This window comes from Podarcis tiliguerta (genome assembly GCF_965153285.1).
Source record: "Podarcis tiliguerta genome assembly, chromosome: 6".
Classification (NCBI taxonomy): Eukaryota; Metazoa; Chordata; class Lepidosauria; order Squamata; family Lacertidae; genus Podarcis; species Podarcis tiliguerta.
Genome location: NC_139539.1, coordinates 78439625 through 78459391, shown reverse-complemented (window position 1 = coordinate 78459391; position 19767 = coordinate 78439625). Strand labels below are relative to the sequence as shown.

The following is a 19767-nucleotide window of genomic DNA, read 5'->3' as shown; positions in this document are numbered from 1 at the left end:
GACCCCCCTATTTTTTTTTTACATTATTTTTTAGGGGGGAAACCTAGCCTTATACATGGAAAAATACGGTAGTCTTTTTAAACACACGCAAACACACATCAAAATTTGCCCACTGCTGATCTTTGAGATTTCATGCAATCCAACTCTACTTAATTACCAGGGACGTTCCTTGTTCTTTTGATACCTGACTGGAAAAATCACTCTTCCAGTTTGGTTGGCATTCTGCTTTTGGGACAGACGTTAGTCATGTATTTCCAAAATGTTGCTAGTGTGCACTGAAATGCTGTGGAATACTTTGTCATATTTCAGCCCCTCCTCCAGAAGTAAAATTTCTAAATGATGGGAACAGGTACATTTTGACACATGTTGACTCTAGTGCACATTCATGGAATCGGTGATGACAAGCTCATGCTCCTCCAGATGTTGTCGCACTGGTTCCTATCAGCTCCAGGTAGCACAGCCAACGCTCTGGTATTATGGGAGCTGTATTCCAACAACATCTGGAGGACCACATGTTCCCCACCCCTGATGTAAATGCATGCCCACATGGACCTAAGGTCCCATCCCCATATATTAAATGTTGCTGTTGATGGTGATGAACTATTGCCCTTATTAGTTGCTTTTAACAAGAAGTAACCCAAAGTGACTTACGAAAAATAGGACATATATTAAAACCAGCATAAAAGCTAAAAACACACTTGTATTTATATAAAAGCAGGACTAACACTTCCCACTCAACGAAGGAGGCCACAGATAATTTAAGGCCCCAAGGCTGGGTGGAAAAGAAACATTTCTGCCTTGCCTTGGCAGTGATGTTACCAAGCATGTCTCCCTGGGAGAGCATTCCATAAGTGGGGAGCCACTACTGGAAGGCCCATTCTCATGTTGCTGAACTTGCATGAGTTGCAGCTGTTATTATACAAAGGCAATGTATAGCAGATGAATAAGAGCCAGTGTCTAACACAGTTGCATGTGGGTGGGTGCCTCAGGCCACTGTGGTGCAGTGGGTAAGAGCGGTAGACTCGTAATCTGGTGAACCGGGTTCGCTTCCCTGCTCTTCCACATGCAGCTACACTGGGTGACCTTGGACTAGTCACACTTCTCTGAAGTCTCTCAGCCCCACTCACCTCACAGAGTGTTTGTTGTGGGGGAGGAAGGGAAAGGAGATGCTTAGCCGCTTTGAGACTCCTTCAGGGGAGTGAAAGGCGGGATATCAAGTCCAAACTCTTCTTGGTGAGGCTCGGTGTAAGAATAGGAGTGTATTAACAAAGTAGACAAGATTTTCACCTGTGAGATGTTTCTAGATAAAAGATTGAAATGGGAGTGGGGGGGAGTTTAAAACTATTTGTACTATTGTTCCTCTTTGTACATAAGATAAAAAGAGGTTACAACGAAGTTGCCCCCTCCCTGTTTAAGTGTAAAATATTATATGTTGAGAAACAGACTTCCTAGCTGTATTGATTGAGCGGGTGGGAGGCTTTAGAAAAGGGGAAATGTTCCGTTCTTCTCTAATATCGCTTTGTAACCCCTCAAGTTAGCCACAGAGCCCTGAGTCTCCTCTTTTGATCTCTGGCGATATTTTTCTCTGTTATGTCATAGAGGTCACCTGGCTCATGTGTGACAAACTGCCTGCATAAGTCACAGTGCCAGTGGCAGAGATTTGTAACCATGTCCCTGGTCCATTGCCTTTGAATTATTTCGCAGGCCCTCTGCTTTACATTTGCACTCTGTCGGAAGATGAACAAGGGAAGGGAGTAAAATCAAGGGCAGGGTCTCATCCTGAAGGACAAGGGGAAACAGGTGGAAGGTTAATGGCCCTGGAGCGTATCCACAAGCCTCTCAGGCTTGATATATGGGCCTCGGGCCTAAAACAGGCATTGGCTTTCAAAGATATATTATTTCATTTGAGGAGAGACATTCTGGAGATCCTGCATTTGTCTGCTGATAGATGATCCTCTGTCCACAATTGGTTATGGCGTGTGAGTTTTCCTTGGGCCTGCTCCCGTACATAAAATTTTTGCTGAGCTCTCCAACCTTTCACATGCCTTTAAGAATGGGACGCGTGCGGGTCTGCTGGCAGGCTGCAGGCTGGATTTTTGCTGCTGCTATTTTAGTCATTTCTTTTGAACCGCTAAGGCAAGTTTGGGAGGGAGGGAGAGAGGGATGAAAGGCACTTCTGTTCATTCATACATAACTTGATAAGGGGCGGCCTTGCAAAAGGAAAACAGAAACAATGTTAGGAATCAAGTGTGTGTGTGTGTGTGTGTTCGCGCGCGCAAGGGGGTAAAGGAATCTTAATAAAAGGCTTTATAGTGACCATAGCCTACATAACGATGCACATAAGCAAAGTAACGTTTTGGAGTTGTTAAGAACAAGAGAAGCTCCTACAGATTTGACAAATACTATCACTGTTGTATGGGGTTTTATTGTTACTCTTCCTTTGATATTTGGCTGTCCAGAACAGAATAAAAAAGAATCCTGGTGCACAAACTGGTTAACAGAAAATGCCTCCCCCCCCCCTTTTTTTTTTTAGCCCACTGAAACTTAAATCCTGTATGTGTACATTTGAAAATAAATCTCACTGGTTTCAGTGGAACTCAGTTCTTTGTTTTTATCTGTGCTTTACCTGATGCAAGCCCACAGTAATTTTATTTGCCACTGTGGCAGCATTTAAATATGCCTCCCTGCAACACCCTCTTTCATTTCCCCCCTTCTAATTCTACTCCCCAATGGACAGATATTTAATATTTCTACATTTTTGTTGGTCTAAATAAGTAAATAATAGCACGCAGTACCAGCACCCTTTTTTCTAGAAGAAAAGCTCTGGTTGCACCATTGAGAGGATCACTTAACAAGGAACTGTGATTCAAGCGCTCATACCTGAACACAGTTGAGAATATAATTGCAAGTCATTTGCACCTTGTTTTATCCAATTCTATCATCCCCTGAACAGGATTTTCCCAGGGCTACTTTTGAGACTGGGATGTAAAATGAAGCACAAACATTTGCACAGCCTCCAGGCACTGAAGACACATCCTTTCAATAATTCTTACAGTAACCTCTCTTAGATGGGAAGAGGGCATATAGCTCAGTGGGAGAGCACATGCTTCACATGCAGAAAGGCCCAGATTCAGCTTTAACACGTGCAGTTCAAGAGATCTTAAGTCAGTAGCCCAGGAAAGACCCTTCTCTGAAACCCTCATGGCCAATATGAAATAATATTTGGCTGGATGGACCCAATGGTGTGGTTGTATGTTTCTTGGCAATGCATTCATTTCTGAGCTGGGCCAGAACCAGGAGCTTCAACTCATAAGTTACTATGCAACTATTTTTACGGGCTAGCTGGATTGCCTCATATTCATAAGACACTCCTTTATCACACTGTGTCCTCCTTCCTGGGCCAGTATTCCATCTGAAGGAATAAAAAACTACAAGAATAGACTTGGGTTCAGCACTAGAGGAAATGTGCATATCAGAGGAATTCCACAATAAAATGCAGTACCGAGGCTAATTGAGGGGTCTCCTATGGTTTTCAAGAGGTGGTTGGGGGTGTTTTCAGCCTATGCAGAGTGGTGGTGCATTAGATGATCTGCTACTCTCCTTCCAACAGCATAGCCAATGTAGGCCCATTAATCCAAGGTGTGATGTTGGCATAGGGACCTTGATCATATGTTTAACAGGCCAGTTAAGTTCCTCAGGTGGTAGACACTTAGTAGAAGAGCATACTCTCCTGCCCTTTCCAGTGCACTCCATGTAGACACCAAGTCACATAGGCATGATTTGCCCTCCTTTTTTGAGATTAAAGAATACCGTATCTGATATTTGCACACTGCATGTTGAGTGTTTGCCTCATATTTATGTACATGGTTGAAGGGACAGAGGGCAGTTTGCTTTGCTTATCTACTATTCAGAGAAGAGCACTGGTACTTTTATCTGGGTTACACTGTGCCTTTTCCTTTTGAACTTGCCATTTAAGCCATATTAGAAGTGGCAATAGTTTGTGCAGATACATCCTGTAGGTCTGTGACACGCTTACACTCATCTTTTGTGTGTGTGAATCTACAGGCCAGTGCAGAATCGTTGCATTGCCCATACAACGCCAAATTTCACAGCTTTGTGCTAGTCCAGCAAACTGTATGTCCAACTAATGTGCTCCTTTGCTGGGATTGAGCTGTAAATGAGCATGCTTCTATCACTCCTGTGCACAGATGGGGAATCTGTGATAAAAAGGTCCCACCAAAACCCCAAATATACACATAGAAGGCCATGTGAGCCTATGAATCCCAGCCACTTTTACCTTAACTGTATCTCCCTCTCTTTATCATTTCCCTGCTTTTCTGTTTTTGTCAGTCATTCTCAATTTCTGCCCACATAGCTGTGCACATATTATAAATCTGTGTACACTGAGCATGTGTTGAGGAGGGAGAAGAATTATGCACTCTTTGTGCACATCCTCAACATAACATCTGCAAAAAGCTACACGTAAACAGAGATTACATGGTTGTTTCTCTTCTGCCCCCCCCCCCACGCCAAAGGTTATAGTGCCCCCGGTGCCACTCGCCTAAAGGTCATCATGACCCAGTTGTAGGCCACAGATCCCCATGTGCAGATCAGCTTTATCTAGTGTACTGCCAGATCACGACTATTTTGCTTACTACTTTCAGGAACAAGCTGTTAACAGAGTATGTTTACTGATAAGTCTTTCAGCTGCTGAGACCTACTCCTGCTTCCCTTACTGACAGGAAACGTGTTTTGAGTGCAAAGGCCGCGGAGTGTAGTGGGTTATATAAGAACTTATTTGACTTACTTGCAGGACACGGCTGTTGACTGTCTGTGACAAATGAGACCTTTCAACATTTTAAAAGCCCAAACAGGCAAATTTTGATTCTTAATAGAGTACTCTGACTGAAATAAAACTAATTCATCCTGGTCACATATTTAACAGGTCTCTGTAGGTGTCATTACTTTGTGCAGTAAGGACTCCAACACCAAGGAAGTCCCAGTTTTAGTCTAATATATAGATCAAAATGTTGGTATTGCTTCTGGTCTGCTGTTTGTAGGTTCCTGTAGATAGCAAAGTTGATCCATCTGTTGTTAACTTAGTTATGTACATTGACTTGCAGAGAACCTGAGTTAACCAGTCAGCTGAGCTCTTGCAAAGCTTCTACTGTATTTCTTACCTTGCCAATGATATGTGGAATGTGTGTAGGAAATGTCAGGGAACACTTAGTATTTTTGATAAATGATCAGAGCAGGAGAAAACTACAAACTAGTAGATGAGATCCAGATGTCATAAGGAAGCAGATGAGCCCTTATGGTGGGAGTCTAGCACAGTGAGTTCACTGCACATACAGAGATGAATGTTAGCATAAATTGTTGGAGAATCACGATATTAGTTCGGAGGAAATTTTGCTAAAATATGTGAATTTTTGTAATCCTGAAGGCATGAACGAGGAGAGCATCTCACAGACAGCACTTCTGTGGCCCAATTTGTAAACATAATCTTCCCTCACTGTCTTTGGCAAATCCTTTTGCATCCCCTTCTCATGTTTTTGGCCTTTTGATCTTCCTTCCTTTCCCCCCCTGCCTTTGCACAACTTCCTCCACTGCTGAATCTTAAAATTGTAAGCTCCTTAAGGACAGTGGCCTCTATCTTTTGGCTTATGGTACTCTGTACAGGACTTGAATGGATGTAAAGGGCATGAATGGATGCTGTGGTGGAGCATCTATAGTTTCAGATCTCTGAATGATCAGGAGGACTTTCCAGAGGAGGCAGTTGGTTCAGATGCATATTTTTGGGGTGGACCTTTGGAGGAAGAGATACATGATGAGATAAATGGATTAGTTGACGCTGGTGACATTAATAAATAATTATTTAGCGTTAATTGTTGTACTGCATATTTTAGGGCATATCTTATTTTGATGTATTCTTTACATCTTACTTGTCTTTGCTGTAAATCCCCCTGTGACTTTTGCATAGGCGGCATATAAATTATCAAAATAAGTAAAGAATCTTGCTCCTTCGCCTCCTACAAACACCTCACCTAGGCTGAGTTTTGCATTCTCTGCCAACCTAACACACAATATCCACCCAGTCTTACTGGTTTTCCAGTACTGCATAAGCACCTTTCACACACACGTAGCAACTGGGCTGATTCCAGGTAATCCAAACAGCATATTAACAGGGGCAGTGACAAAACAAGCCAACTATTACCTACAGGTTATGAAGGTGGCTTGCTTAAACTAACCACAGTTAGTGTAAAGAAAAGGTGGCTAATCTGTCCTCAAGATGCTCTTAGCATACAAATCCCAGCTGGGGCTGGTGGGAGCTGGATTCACATCCAAACTGAGTTTGGACGCAACGGCAGATCAAGTTTAAGTAAACTGTGCAGCCAGGAGGGAAAGGGACTAAACATCAGGAAGAACTTTCTGACAGTAAGAGCTGTTTGACAGTGAAACAGACTCCTACGAGAGGTGGTGGACTCTGTTTCTTCAGAGGTTTTTAAACAGAGGCTGGATGACAATTACCTAGTTGAGATTCCTGCATTGCAAGGGGACGGACTAAATGATCGTCAGGCCCCCTTCCAATTCCACAATGCCACAATTCTGTGATTCTATGACTCACTTGGGCTCATTTCAAGTCATATGTCACCATGGTTTAATACAGATGTGGGGAGCTGCTTGCTGGGGCTAATGGTAATTGTAGCTGAGCAACATCGGGAGGGCCAAAGGTTCCACACCCATAGCTTAGCATGATATGTGGACATGGCCTAGAAAATCTGAATGGGAAATAGATGCCTCTTGACTCCATTGCATACACATGCCAAGGCATGAGTATGAATGGAAGATTCCAATGCCTAGCTTACACTTCATTCTTCCCATAACATCTTGTCCAGCTATCAAATGTTGCCGAGAACAGTTGCAGCTCTTCTATAATAAATGCAATCAAATCCCCTGCAAGGAAAGCCATCTGATACTCTTTATTGTTTTTAAAACAAATAAACCAAAATGGTCGGTTGATTGACACACATCACTTCCAAAGCCAAACATGTCCCCGTGTTCCACCATCAAACACTGGATTGTATGCAGCTTTACCAGTTCAGCGCTGTAGCACCTAACCAGCAACACAGCAGTCTCCAGTGCGGGGAGGTGTCCTTTGTATTCCCTGGACGTATTTGTGTTTGTTTTGTTCTACACTGGTTGTTAAGAGATACTAAAGCTTGAGATAAGTTGAGGCCGAAGCTGCAATAAACTTCAAAGAGATATATTGCCACATACAATTTTACGTATCTTTTTTAGGGTCCACTCCTCTTTCTGCTACAGTCATTGGGAAAAGCACTCTTGGTCTGCTCGGGAGGAGCAGAGTGCTGCTATCATGCCTTTCCCTCTGCCTTTCCGTAGCTAATATACAGTTGTAAAAACAAACGAGTCTCCATTCCTGTGGAATTCTGCTGAGTTTAGGTTAGACAAGCAGGCTAAAGACTTGAGAGACATCTTTAGAGCCGACAACAGCAGCGGCAAGGAAATCCGAGGGCTTGTTAAACAGGAAGATTTAGCATCCGAAATTCTATAGAGAGAACCGAACAGAGGGTGTTAGAGATCGGGAATATCTGCTTTTCTACTTGTTGCTTTGATAATGGATAAAAGGCTGTCATGAAGTATAAGTTACCAGCTGGGAGTGGGTAGTATAATCTCAGTAGAAAGGCTGTTCTCTCAGTACTATAAAAAAATCTTTTATATCATTCTTACCTATTGTGAAGAATACAAAGGAGTTGTTTATATCACAGACATCCTCCCTAATGGGGAGGGAGCCGTCATCCCATATAGGAAGCCTTACAGGTTGCTTTCAATTAATTTTTCATTGACCCCGCTCTGCTCTTTGACCAAGCGCTCATCCGAATGAAGATTCCCATAATTCCAAGGCATTAGATGAAACACGCTGCAACCTTATGATGGATTGGTGGGGCCTGATTTAAACTGAACGACAAATGGGGATACTGTTTAAGGAAACAATGGATATATCCCCTGTGCATCTGTTTGCTTGTTTTCTTTAAGGTGTTCTTTACCCACAAATAACTTCAAGGTGGCTCATAACAAAACCATTAAAAATGCAATTAAATACAATGACAAACAGCAATCAAACAGGAGGTAAAAGAATCCTAAGCCAATAAAACCAGGAAAAAATGTGAGACTCCCACGCCAATCCCATTAAAGCTCATGAGAACAGGAATTTTTAAATTTATTTGGGTAGTTTTACATTTATATCCCACCTTTCCTCAAAGGAGCTCAAGGTGGTATACATAGCTATCCTCCTTCCCATTTTATTCTCACAACTTTGTGAGGTAGGTTAGGTTAAGAGACAATGACTGGCCAAGATCACCCAGTGAGCTTCATAGCCGATTGGCGATTTGAACTCTGATCTCCCTAGGGCTTAATCCAACACTCTAACCACTAGCTCCATCACTGATGGATGTTGCCTGGTGTCTAAAAGACTACAGTGCTGGTACCAGGCAGACATAACAGACTGGGGAGTTAATCATTTGGGAGCCATCACGGAAAAAGCCTCCCTCCAGTAGCTACCTAGCTTCCATATACAGGAACACCTGGAGAAGGTCCTCTGACATAGCTGTCAACTTTCCCCTTTTCTTGCGAGGAATCCTATTCGGAATAAGGGGATTTCCCTTAAAAAAAGGAAAACGTTGACAGCTATGCCTCTGAATAAGATCTTAATTGGCGGGGAGACATGGGAGAAGGTGGCCCATGAAGTACCCTGGCTGTTTAAGGTTTGAAGGTTAAAACCAGCCGTTTGAATTGGACCTGGAGGCACACTCGGAACCAGCAAATATCTTTTAATAGTGGTGTGATGTGGCTGCAAGGGTAGGTCCCATTTGGTAGGCCAGGCATCATGTTCTGCATCAGCTGAAACTTCCAGGTCGTTTCCTAAGGCAGCCCCACATATGGTAGTCTAACCTAGCAGTTACTAAAGGATGAACATCTCTGGCCAGACCATCCCTCTCCAATCAAAGTTGGTGATAGCCGCTATACCTTTCTGAAGCTGCCTTCACATCCAGTGGCAATTATGGATCTGAGAGCTTTCCAAGTGGCATACGTTCTCCTTAAGTTGGAATACAACACCACTCATATTAGATTAAATGCTATTTTATTGGTTAAGTTAGGTCTCAACTATCACATATCCAGTGCAATACTGTGGTTAAGAGTGTTGAATCTAGCTGAGGAAAACCCAGATTCAAGTTCTTGCTTATCTGTGACACTTTCTGCCATTTCACACTTTCTGTGATAATCATTTTTAATGAACATGTTTAATGCTGCAGCAAACCTGTGTAGGAGAGACACATTCCTTGTTCATCCTTAGGTGTACTCTCACAAATAGCCATTTGGGTCCAGACCATGCTGCTTAAGAAAGCGGAAAGGAACTACATGGCTGAATGCTCCTCCCTGCAGAAGTTTCCTTCATATAGAAAACTAGGTGTCAGAGACAAGGATTTTAGCCTGACCTGCTCCCTTAGATGCTAGCTTTCTCTGTGTAGGAATCTTCTCTCCCTCAGCCTCACATGCTGTCATATGAGCCCTCAGCCTGATGTGATGATTATGGTAGAGACAGGAATACTGATCTCATCTGCTGTTTCCAATAACTAAGTCACAGTAAACATTTATTGGGGATCCATGTTGGGCTGTGGCTGATAGGAGCTATAGTATTCCTATCTAGCTTAATTGTATATTTGAGGAAGTGCATCTCCTTATCACTTATCTCCTTATCACTTTACATGCTGCTACACCAAAGACTGAGCAAAAACCCACACAAAGACTGAGCAAAAACCCACACAATGTACCCACAAGAAACACAATTGATGTGTAAAATATATATCAGCTCTTGTGAGGAGGCCTTGAATACACTGCTGTCTCTAATCTATCTCATAGAATTGTTGTGTCTGTAAAATGAAAGGACACACATACACCGCCCATGTATGTGCCTTTGAATCTGGTATACAAATGTGACGAATATATAAACAGTCACATTTGCCAATTGGCCACCCACATCAAATATTAATTTAAATATTTGTAGCTTCAAGACCCATACCAGTTACTGTTGTGGTTAAGAGTAGTGTTGTGGTTTCTTTAAAAATGTGTGCCCCACATCACTAACATTGTTCTGTTTGTGTTATGAGCCACAATATGAGCCACAAATATCAAATGATTAAAAAAACAAAAAACCCAGTGGGATATGTCTAAAATGTTTGCATCATCAGGGGTGTTTTTCACATTCTATTCATATAGTTTTGCAAATGTCCTTTACTGGTAAATGATAGAAATGTGGAGGACATTTATGGCAGAACATTTAGAGGAGAAATTTGGCTATCACCAAAAACATCGGCCATGTGTATGCTCCCCTCAACATGAAGTTTATGAAATAAAAATATGTGACATGACACTTCACGTTTCCCTACTCCCACACCACTTTATGGGTAGCTGCTTGTGGAAGTGTGCAAACTTGGAAGCATGATGACATCACATCACGTTTTTATTTACTTGTTCCTACCAGGGAAGGGGGAAAGAGAGATGCAGGGATGATATTTTGGTGGCAGCCACACGTATTTTGGCATGTTCATTTCTGTACTTCTGTACTTAGTGAAAATACTCAGTTGGATTTGACATTTAGTGGTCAATATTTTCTGCATTTCCCTCTGGTTCGGGGAAACCTTGACAATCCCCAGTAATTGTCGACATTCACCAAATTACTGTGATACCTTCATATAGGTAGATAGATTTTTAAAAAGTAGGCATTTTGTTCACAAAACAGCAATTAGGATTTTAGCTGGACTTTGATCCAGATCTTTTCTGGCAGAATTCCCAGGGAAACTTAATGAATTTCGATTCTGAAAGGGGCTGCAAAAGCTGGAGTCTTAAAACGCAAAAGCTTTATCAAAGCCAAGCAATTACAAACTTGCATTCTTCCTCCAAAAAGGCACACTTTACGCTCTGCTTGTCACTCTATAGTGCTCATTTTAATGATATATTTAGAGCCTTGTCTTACTTTGTATTCTTAGATGTAATTACCCATATTAAAAAAAAACTCCACTCATTAGTGTTCTGTTCCACTGACTTAATTATACCCTTAATTAAATCTTGACAAACTGGGGGTCACTGTTGTGTCAGTGGAATTTGTCACTGTTTGTCAGCAGGTGTCTGGCCACATCTATTTCTGATCTCCCTGCTGCTGACGTCTGTTTAAAGAGCCTTTTCCCCCCCAAACTGCACTGCAAATAGTTCACTTTGTGCATCCCTTTCAAAGCATCACCAAAAATGCAAACAAATGCATTTTAGCTATCTGTTACAATTCTGCTGGTTTTATGTAAATGTATAAAGAAAAGGAACTGCAGGAGCCAGAGTTTTCAATGGCAAATGAAAAAAATTGTTGAAAAAACAATGGCTCCCATCTCATATCAGCGTACACAGAGCAAATGTGCAGACAGGGGAGTGTGATCACACCTGTTAGTCAGTGCACAGAACCTCTGCATGCTGGACTTCATGCCACACACGATTGGGAACCTTTAATGATGATGGCTCCCTATCAGAAGCAGAGGCCTTGCACGTGTACAGCTTTTAAGAATGTACGGAGAGTCCTGCTGGATCAGGCCAAAGGCCCATCCATTTCAGCATCCTGTTCTCACAGTGGCCAACTAGATTTCTATGGGAAGCCCTAAGAAATGACCCAAGTGCAATAGTGCTGTCCTCATTTGTGATCCTCAGCAACTGGTATTCAGGAGGATACTGCCTCTGACATTGGAGGTAGAACATAGCCATCTTGGCTGGTAGCCCGTGATAGCCTTATCCTCCACAAAAGGACACGAGTGGCGCTGTGGTCTAAGCCACTGAGCCTCTTGGGCTTGCCAATCAGAAGGTCGACGGTTCGAATCCCCGTGACGGGGTGAGATCCCGTTGCTCGGTCCCAGCTCCTGCCAACCTAGCAGTTCGAAAGCACGCCAGTGCAAGCAGATAAATAGGTGCCGCTGTGGCGGGAAGGTAAACGGTGCGCTCTGGTTTCTGTCACGGTGTCCTGTTATGCCAGAAGTGGTTAAGTCATGCTGGCCACATGACCCAGAAAGCTGTCTGTGGACAAACGCCAGCTCCCTCGGCCTGAAAGTGAGATGAGCACCGCAACCCCATAGTCGCCTTTGACTAGACTTAACCTTCCAGGGGTCCTTTACCTATCCTCCATAAATTTATCCATGGATTTTGCTTTTGGCACCACACTATCAATCTTGCCTCTTTTCCTCTGAACAAATCATTAATATTAATGTTATTTAAATCTGTATATTACCCTTCATCTGTAGATTTCAGGGTGGTTCACAATATAAATATACAATATAAACAGCAAAAAATGCATAATAAAAATAAGGACAAAACCAAACCAATAATCCCCCATCCCACAACATATTTAAAAGAGTATTGAATGCTAATCAGCCAAAAACCTGGTTGAAGGGGAACATTTTCACCTAAAGGTGTATAATGAAGGCGCTAGCTGGACCTCCCTGGGGAGAGCATTCCACAAATGGGGAGCCACCACAGAAAAGGCCCGTTCTCACGTGGAAGAGGCACACAAAGGGCTTCAGAGGATGATCTCAGGGCCAGGGTAGGTTCATATCGAGATATGTGGCCCTTGAGGTATTGTGGTACTGAGCAGTTTAAGGCTTTATAGGTCGAAACCTTCATAGGAAGTGTGCCTATGCCCAAATGGGAGGAAATGGGGAGGGTTCCAAGGGACACGGTGGTGTGTGGGAGTCAGCCTTCTGCGGTCCTCTTGAGTCTCTCGATCGGGCTGGTGGAAGTTTCCTGTCTGAGGAACACAGCGATATAGGAAGCTGCTTTCTACTGAGTCAGAGCATTGGTTCACCTTGCTCAATATCTTCTGACTGGTAGTGGCTCTGCAGGGCTTCAGAAAGGAGCCTCTCCCAGCCCTAACTAAAGATGCCAGGAACTGGACCTGGGATCTTCTGCAGATGCTCTACCATGGAGCTCATGGCCTTTCCCCAGGCTTACACAAAGGATTTGGCTCCCTGTTTCACCTGACCCATATACAACTCAGCAGCCCACCAGCCACCTATTGTGGTGGCATGCCAGGCTGCTTGAAATGCCAGCTCGTTTGGCATTTATAAATGGAGATTTATCAAACTCCTCAGAGGACAGAATTCCTACAGTGTTCAGCATGCTGTATCACAAGTTGTGAAGAGGCAATCTATGTGCAGGTCAGCTTCCGTGCCAGATCATCCCCTCGCTAGGTCAGGACCCTGGAGTTTTCAAGTGAGCAGGGGGCGGTAGCTGTAACTGAGCTGCATCCTAACAGCTATCGCTATCCACTTCGCATATACATATTTGAGGGATTGTTATTCGGGTACTTTACTTATGGGGAAACTAATTCCCATGTTTAGAGATATATAGTGTTCATCTGAATAATTGATCAGCCCAGTCAGTCTTCAGTCAAGTCAGGCTTGATTAATTAGCTGATGGCTTTCCAGTACATTCCTTGCAAGACACTTGCCGTCAGCTGACAATGGAGTTTTCGTTTAATAAAATATGATTATAGAAATGTAATGTAAAAAAAAAAAAAAGAGCTCCAGCGTAGGGAAAGGCCATCTCTGTCTACAGTCTCTGGAGGCTCGGGGCTTGATCCAAAGAACTACGTGACTAGTTCTGCAATATCAGGGTTACTCACTTTCATTTTCCATGACTACACCCAGAAAATCTAGTTGGCAATTCAGTATTGTCCTGGGACTTCTGTCTTTTCATTCTGGCAGCAGGTTTCTTTTGCTGCAATGGAGGACAAGTTACTCTGAATTTTTATCGAGCGGCATGGGGAATTGCTTCCAGAACGAGAGTCCTCAATATCCCCACAATTCCTCTGATGCTTCCCATGGAGCCATTTGGATTCAACTCTAGTTATTAATTCTGGTCAGGCTGTGAAGGTCGAAAGAGTCCTCCCAAGCCCACCTCAAATTAACTAAAAATGATCCCGCTTCCACTGTTGTGGGCCAAAACTTGTGGAACTACCTCCTGACTGAGATTAGAGAAGCTCCCTCCTTGCTGCATGATAAGACTTTCTTATTCCAGCAGGCGTGTTAAATCTGAGCCTTGTAAAAATGTCCCTCTCCCGTCCCCACCTGCCTTTTCAGCTCACAAAGCTCTTACCCTCACCAGATCCTCACTCTTCTTTGCCTCCCTGAGGCGATGATCAGCAGACACAGCTGGCCTGTGACATTTTGCCACCTGAAGCAAGGCATCAAACACCACCCCCTGCCAAGGCTCATAGGACCCAAAGCCAGCCAAGCTATTTTGGTACCTGAGGCAGAGGGCGCCACAAGCACCTCCCCACTACCACCTCACCTTAGAAATTAGTAACAATTTGCTGCCCTTGCACGACAGGTAAAGCCAGCCACTGAAGTCAACTGATTTGCTCTAGCTAATGATAGTATTGTGCTGCAGTATAGGGTCTGGGGACCCCAGGGCATGCGGTTCGCCCAGATTTCAGTTGAAACCTCTCTGCAGACAAGTAAGGACTCTTTATAAGTTCACTTACCAAAAGACTAAGTGCTCAGAATGGTCAAAATGCCAGTACAGTGGTGCCCCGCAAGATGAATGCCTCGCAAGACGGAAAACCCGCTAGACGAAAGGGTTTTCCGTTTTGGAGGTGCTTCGCAGGACAAATTTGCTATGGGCTTGCTTTGCAAGACGAAAATGTCTTGCGATTCCTGGGGGTTTTTTTTCGCTCCCCACCCCCTTTTTCTAAGGCACTAAGCTGCTAATAGCCTTTTAGCAGCTAATCCGCTAATCCCTTAAGCCTTTAATAACCGCTAATAGCCGCTAAACCGCTAATAGCGCTAATCCGCTAATCCGCTAATGGGGTTGCTTCGCAAGACGAAAAAACTGCTAGATGAAGAGACTCACGGAACGGATTCTTTTCGTCTTGTGAGGCACCACTGTAGTTATTCCTCCATAATATACAAAGTTAATATAATGCTATTTGGCTGTCAGTTTAAATAACTATAATTTGCGCAAGGATAAATACATTTTGAAAAGTCAGAATGATAATATCAAATCACTTGGGTATTTTTTTTCTTCATGAAGGCCTGTTGTATTCAGGGTAAACTTCAGGTTTTGTGGGAGGGGGAAGTTGCTCTCAGGTGAGCCTCCTATTTTGCTGGGTCCTGGTAGCAGCTCGTGACAGCAGCAGGATCACTGTGGGGCATTGTGGGAAATTAAAATGGCAGCTCCCCACTGCTTAATGCTTTTTAAAAGGTGTAATAATAGGGCTCTGTTGGGACTCCGGCAGTTGCTCAAGGATGCCACATACTGGTTATTTTACACACAAAAGGAAGTTTCATCTCAATTGTTGCATTCAGACAATCTTCCAAACCATGGGAAGAAGGATCATGAATGAGCAAGGTGCTTGCCTCTCATTCTATCTCCTCCCCTCCTCACACATGCATGACTTAATTCATTACATTTTGTGTCAACCAAACCCCCATTTGCTGTGACACGTGAACTGGCAAACTATGATCTGAGCATCCTTCCTAATCAGGACTGCAAGCTGGGATCAAACCAGTTCAATTGTGCCTCAGCTGGCAGTTCATTAGGTGTCCCTTGGCAAGCCATTACTGATCAACCTCAGTTCTCCCAGTACTGTAGCAGGTCGGTAATAACACTAACATATCATATGAGTTGTTCAGAGGAACGTTGAGATACTACACTGGAACTGAATGCCCAAAAGTGCTATATAAATACTAAATACTGTAATTCTAATGAAAGTCTGCTATTCAACTCAGTCTGCATCAGCAAAAGATATAGTGGAAAAATATATTATGCAGTCTGTGTAAGGACAATGAGGGATCAGAGTCAAATACAAATTGAGATATTTTTCATTATTACTGCACAGTAGTCTCTTGTGTGATAACCCAAGAGTTCAAATACAAACCCCTATAGTGTTGTTTAAGGATCTCAACATTTATATCTTGATTCTACAAGAGTGGTATCTTAAAATGCATATAAGGGGAATAAATAATGTATATTTGTTAAACAAATTATCATTTCTTCGCTTAGGCATGTGAACTGGTCACAAGGAAAGATCATATAAATAAACAATGAATTGTTAAGCTAAATGGGATGTCTACGGCTTTTTTTTTTTCCAGTTAAAACTAAATTAGAACCATTATGCAGGCTTTCAGATAAACTCACCAAGCTCTTATCTGTACAAAGCTGATAGATCTGCCATTATTCTTAGTGAAAAACAGAAGTTATATCATTCTGTGTCATTAAAAATGCATTAATCCTTTTTAGTAACCTTCCTCTAATTCATTGATTCAATTATAGTCTGAAGGATAAAGACATTTTGCTTTAATAAAAATAGAGTATTAAAGATGGTATTTTATACACAAGAGGTGTATTCGTTAGAGATCTTAAATGGAAGGGAAATACTGAGAAACACAAAAATATAAGTTGAAAAAATAAAAATAAAACAGAAACGCAATCCATGGTGGGTCTTGAACTGGTGACCTAAGGAATGTTGGTGGGGATTTAGCCTGTTACTACCAATAGTTCTTACTAATGCATGAAGACCAAACCTCCTTGCACCAATGGGCCACAGTAGATGATGCCATACTCCCTAGCATAGCCTCGTTACAAACTTCCAGGGCAGAGTTACTCATCTAAGCAAATAGAAGATCCGTTCACATTGAACACAATTTGGGCTTGTCGTCAAGGGTTAAAGAGCTGGGTCTGACATTAATTTTCATTGAAGGTATAAACCCAGGACTTAGATGAGGGTTTATGATTCTGATGAGCAGCTCCAAAATTGCTCATTTATGGTTGTGCTTTTCAATATTTGTATGAGCCATTGCATCTTAAGCTTTCAATGTTGCAGTGGTTAATATGTAAAAATTATTATGCTATCTACAGATGTGCATGGTTTTAGTGGCAAATTTTTGTGGGAGCATACTTAATTGCCATTTAAACACTTGTAAAGCCTTTACACCCAGATTGGGCTCAGGAAATCTATTCTGTTGTAGGGTTTTGTTTTGTTTTTGAATCAATTGATTTTTGGATCAGATTCCATTAAAAGTTAGTAAATTTTAAGCCTTGGTAATAATGATCATGATCCTCCAAGGAAGTGGACTAATATGTTTTGGTGGGCCCTCAGGGCTTCCTTGTGTGAACCTAGCAGTAGGTTACTCATATCTATCTATCTATCTATCTATCTATATCTATCTGCTATCTATTTCTATCTAGATATATGCATCCATATATGTGCATGCATCCATATATATATATATATATATATATATATGCTTTCGTAGATTTTCACGGGTACAGGAATGCAGGTTTTGGTGTCCTCGGGTGTCTTCCCGTGTAAAAGTTGGGGTGTCTAGGCGACGTTTCGACGAGGTCTCACTCGTCATCTTCAGGCTGGTGCTTTCGGCTTCTTGTTACTGGAACAGAGCAGGATCTCAGTGTTTGAGTTCCTATAAATACTGTTGAGGAGGTGTGGTGTATAGCCTCCAATGTTCTGGGCAGAGAGGAGGTTCCCAGGCTAGTGTGCCTTTTCTTCTTTTGTTCCTTAATTACTTGAGGGATATCTTGAGTGATTTCTTGAGTGATTTCCTGAATCCCACTTAGGTGGGTCATTAGGTGTGGATTAGTTGCTAAAGCCTTCGTGTCTTGAACTCTTGAACTCCTTCCAGTTCATAGAAACAATAAAGAAGCAAAACCTACAACCCAATGACCTACTTGTGAGCTTCGATGTTGTATCTCTCTTCACACAAGTGCCCATTAATGAAGCCTTGACAGCCATTCAAAACAAATACAATCCCCCCGAATACATCTTGGACCTGACCAACCACTGCCTAACCAACACGTACTTCATCCACAATGGACAAAGATACAAACAGATAGAAGGAGCACCTATGGGATCACCCCTCTCACCGGTCATCGCTAACCTGTACATGGAACACTTTGAAACCAATGCTTTAGACAAGTCAGAACACAAACCCAAACTTTGGCTCAGATATGTTGACGACACCTTTGTAATTTGGCCACACGGGAAGGAAAAACTGGATAGCTTCCTCACACATCTCAACAGCCTACACCCCAAAATACAATTCACTATGGAAATAGAAGCCAACAACCAACTTCCCTTCCTTGACGTCCTAATCTACAAAAAACCTGATGGCTCCCTAGGACACACTATCTACCGGAAAAAAACACACACCAACCGCTACTTACATGCACAATCACACCACCACCCTGCACAAATAAACTCCGTAGCCAAGACTCTCATCTCCAGAACCAAACGCCTGGCTGACGAAGACCACTTGACAACTGAGTTACAGAATCTCTCAAATGTGTTAATTGCCAATGGATACCAGCAAAACAGGGTTACGAAGCTAATCCAAAAAGAAACACCCCCCAAAAACCAAGACACAGAAGAAAACAATGGCATAGCCCTCCTTCCTTATATCAAGGGCACTACAGATAAAATTAGCAAAATCCTCCATAAACACAATATCAAAACAGCCTTTTGCACCAACCAAAAAATAGCCAATATCCTCAGAAACCCCAAGGATAAAATTCAGTTGGAAAACCAAGGGGTCTATGAAATACCCTGCAAAGTCTGCCCAGCCACGTACATTGGACAAACAAACAGACGAATAAATGCACGGATCGCAGAACACAAGAATGCCGTCAAAAAAGAAGAAAAAACTTCCTCTCTTTTCCAACACATGAAAGAAACAGGACACGAAATTAATTTTGCAGATTCCAAATTGCTCTTTAACATGGAACATCACCACAAGAGAATAATCATGGAAGCCATCGAGATAGAGAAACACCCTCACAACATGAACAAGCGTGACGACACATCCCGCTTGCCAGACATCTGGAAATTAGCCCTCCCCACAAAATCTGACACCAGATCCAGAGGCACACAGAACGCCATCACCAATCAACCATACCAGACCCAAACCCAGACCCTCTCCACAGATAAATTACAGACACCATCCAGTAGCCAAACCAGGGTGGCACCTCCGGATGCTGCACCCCCCTGCAATCCCTACACAGATCTGGCTGGCACAGGCCACAAAACCACAGCTCGCCCCTATACACGAAGCCAAGCCAGAGCTCAACCAAGTGCAGTACAGCCATCTTCTCAGAAAAACTCTTCACAAAGTTCAAGAGTTCAAGACACGAAGGCTTTAGCAACTAATCCACACCTAATGACCCACCTAAGTGGGATTCAGGAAATCACTCAAGAAATCACTCAAGATATCCCTCAAGTAATTAAGGAACAAAAGAAGAAAAGGCACACTAGCCTGGGAACCTCCTCTCTGCCCAGAACATTGGAGGCTATACACCACACCTCCTCAACAGTATTTATAGGAACTCAAACACTGAGATCCTGCTCTGTTCCAGTAACAAGAAGCCGAAAGCACCAGCCTGAAGATGACGAGTGAGACCTCGTCGAAACGTCGCCTAGACACCCCAACTTTTACACGGGAAGACACCCGAGGACACCAAAACCTGCATATATATATATATATATATATATATATTTGTATGTATATATGCAAACAATATGTATGTATGTATGTGAAACTAAGATCTGTATTAATTCATTTATTATTTTACGTTCATGGTGACATATGCAAAACTATATATTAGCTTTAGCTATTCAGGCTGATGTTTAGGAATGTCATAAGGAAT

General features: G+C 42.6%; 1 protein-coding gene and 1 long non-coding RNA gene across 5 annotated transcripts in view; one reads left to right on the top strand and one right to left on the bottom strand.

The window, feature by feature from the left end:
• LOC310679763 overlaps window positions 1–19767 on the bottom strand; it is a 149031-nt gene that overhangs the window by 9540 nt on the left and 119724 nt on the right. The window contains exon 7 of the long non-coding RNA XR_014512508.1: window positions 7750–7967. This is a non-coding gene — a long non-coding RNA (uncharacterized lncRNA). The remainder of the gene's footprint in view (window positions 1–7749; window positions 7968–19767) is intronic.
• The window catches only part of NR5A2 (nuclear receptor subfamily 5 group A member 2), a 119693-nt gene that overhangs the window by 43770 nt on the left and 56156 nt on the right, over window positions 1–19767 (top strand). The window lies entirely within an intron of this gene.